At 35.7% G+C, this 3,220-nt stretch overlaps 1 long non-coding RNA gene across 1 annotated transcript; it reads left to right on the top strand.

Moving 5' to 3' along the window:
* The first annotated feature begins 248 nt into the window (after positions 1-248).
* Positions 249-2,731, top strand: LOC136071117 (uncharacterized). The gene is made up of 3 exons (XR_010632431.1): positions 249-358; positions 2,399-2,499; positions 2,625-2,731. It is a non-coding gene; the product is annotated as an uncharacterized LOC136071117 (long non-coding RNA).
* The last annotated feature ends 489 nt before the right edge of the window (positions 2,732-3,220 follow it).

Here is a 3,220-nt window from a genome sequence, read left to right as displayed (position 1 = left end):
GAGTACTGTTTAAAAAAGTACCCGAGTCTGGTTAACTCGAGTATTGTTGTACTAATATCTAAAAATTCAATTTTATTTCTCACTCACTTCTCACTCTCAGTTACCAGAACACACTCTCACTCTCCTTCACACATTCACACAAAGCCCAAACCCTCACACCATCGGCGGCAGAAAACCCGTGACGGCAAAAGACTCTCGTCGGCGATCGAACTCAGCTCTCTTACTGTGAACACTCTCACTCTCACACTCTCACTCTCCTTCACACCCAAACATAAAAACCCCAAACCCTCACTCCATCGGCGGCAGAAGACTCTCGTCGGCGACCTCTCACTCAGCTCTCTCACTGTCTCGCACTAAGGTCAGTTTTTTAGTTTTAGGGTTACATCTTTCATTTGAAATTTTAATGGATTCAAAATTAGAAATATTGTAGAAAAAAAAACACAGATTTCAGATAGAATAGAATGAGCTAATACATACGATCAACTCTGAGTACTTTGTTGAGGATCCATAATCGACCCCAATCAATTTGAGACTAGGACTTAGTTATTGGTATTTTAGTATTTCACCCTCCATTTTGTGCTTATGGTGAAGAAATGCTATTTAGTCTAAATTTTCTTAATGATGAATTATTATTACTCATGTAAAGAAATCCATGATTTTCGAAATGGAGTCTCATATGTAGGGTTTGAGAGAAGTTAAAAAAAGAAAAAGAAAAAGAAAGTGGTACATACCTCATAGTTATGATTGTTATAGCTAGTTATTTTCAAATGAGTCTTCACTAGATAAGTGTTTCTATGGGTATTTATATTTATTTGTCAACAACTATAATATTAAATAAATAAATAAATAAAATAATTATGATAATAAAAACCTTAAGTGGACCACATTAAACATATCTCTCTAGTCCTACTTAGAACCATTAAAAAAACAAATATTGAAGATTATAAATTGTAATGGATATGACTCAAAATTAATGTATCAAAACAAATATTGAAGATTATAAATTGTAATGGACGTGACTCAAAATTGTGGTTGTCATGTTTATATTATACCTCAAGGTTGGTGACAATGACTAGGTTGAAACAACAGAGTCTTCCTTTTTGAAGCTAGATACATAACAACCGCTAGTGAGTATTGACACATAAAAAGGTACTAGAAATCTTGAAATTGTGGTGGATGTGGACCTTTTTGAAAGATATCATGAGCATAAGGTTCTTTGGTACACATGAATACTTGAAATGATAAAGAAGATAATTTGAGTTCAGTGGATGTGTATTTAGCTTGTATCCTAAGAATAAGTAGTTGTTGACAAAGCTAATTTCTTTCTTAGCCTTTTAAAAAAATTGAGAGTAATTTTGTTGGGCAACCCATGTGGTTGGTAATTGCTACTTTATATAGATCCTTATAAGTTTTACAGTAGAGGACCATAAAAAAATGGTAATACAAAAAGTTTTCATACCTAGATTGGGGTTAATAGATAGGTCAGCCAGGGAAAAAAAAGAAGAATAAAGAATAAAGGATAAAGGTAACCTATTTATGCTTTAATTTTTTTATATGGCTCATATTAAAACTTGTCACTCATTTAATAACACCACTGATTTTTGTGTTACTTTGTGTTCCTCTATGGTTTTGGCCAAATTTAATATGCAAGCTTGATTTTAAGCTCTACACTGTGCACACACCTACCAAATTCAATTTAATTAACTTTTGTGGCCCACTTAAGAGTTTAAATTCATGCCTGAGGCACACATGTAAAGTTTTGTCCCATTGCCATAGTACATTTGCCAGGAATTTAAATAATGATCAATCTTGGGACATGATACTCAATAAACAAGGTTTTCTTTCTTTCTTTCTTTGTTTTGATTGAATTATTGTATAGACAAAGTTGAATGAAAATTTCCATTATCTAGGTCATAACTAAGGCTGATACTGAATTGATAAATGTGAGAGCTATGGTAAGTATTGGTGGGTGAGGGAAGATAGGTAGTTGTAATTGCAGTTTAGAGATTTTAGGTGTGAGGGCTCAATCCACATTCTTAACCATAAGTTTTTGAAGTATTTATATTTAATCAATAATCATGATTGATTGATTGATTGTAGTCATATTTTTAATATCACCTAATGACTCTATTCTATAATTGTACTCTTTAAGATAAGTGGTTCATAAGGCTGTTAAGTTGCAAAAGAATCTGAGAGACTGATTTTATAATATTGATCCTCAGTCACAACTTTGGTTAGTTGGAATATTATTTTCAAACAAAGACTAGAAAGTTTTGCTTACTACCGATGACATAAAATATGCAACTTCAAAATTAGTGGAGCTAGTCTTTGTATTTTCAAACAAAATATGCTTTGTATTTGACCTAATGGGACATTAATCACCTTTAATTTATGCCAGATATGGACCCACATAGAGCGGGACCCTCTATACATGATGTCTTGACGAGGCAGGATGTGCATCGTTCAAGTTTGCTTTGGGATGCTCCTTTGGCAGGCGAGGTATGCACTTGTCCAAAATTGTTGTCAATATATGTAGTAGAAAGATTTTTGGCATTTAAGTTTGAAGCGTAATTATTTTGTGCTTAGTGAATGCTATTATTAATACTAAGTTGCTCTGTTTGCAGGAAGTGCCAGGTGTACTGACTTGTCGTCACCAAGACAAAGGTTTGCTTGAAGGTCTGTTTGAAGGTGGGTTAGACCCACGTATCGCCGCTCATATCACGGATGTAGGATTAGATGGACTACTTCGGGTCCTAAATATGGACATTGACCATAGCATGATCACGACTTTGGTGGAGAGATGGCGGCCGGAGACGCACTCATTCCACTTGCCCCTCGGTGAGATGACCATCATACTGCAAGACATAGAGGTTATAATAGGGGTACCTGTAGATGGGTTACCAGTGGTGGGATATACCCATATGGATGATTGGAGTGACCTATGTTCCAACTTGCTAGGGCATAGGCCGTCGAGAGGTCTTCGTGGGGTTGGAGTTAAGAACACTGGAGTGATGGAAGGGCCAAGGATAAAAGCCAAATGGCTTAAGGATCAGTTTAGGAACCCTCTCCCGGCTAATGCCAGTGAGGAGCTTGTGCAGCAGTGTGCTCGGTTTTACATACTGGAGATGTTGGCTGGTATATTTTTTATGGACAGGTTTGGCGAACGACACTAAGTTATGTATTTGCAATTTTTCAATCCAATTAGCAATGGAAAGAGATA

Source organism: Quercus suber, unplaced genomic scaffold, assembly GCF_002906115.3.
Source record: "Quercus suber isolate HL8 unplaced genomic scaffold, Cork oak 2.0 scaffold_15, whole genome shotgun sequence".
NCBI lineage: Eukaryota > Viridiplantae > Streptophyta > Magnoliopsida > Fagales > Fagaceae > Quercus > Quercus suber.
This window is presented reverse-complemented; position numbering and strand designations above follow the sequence as displayed.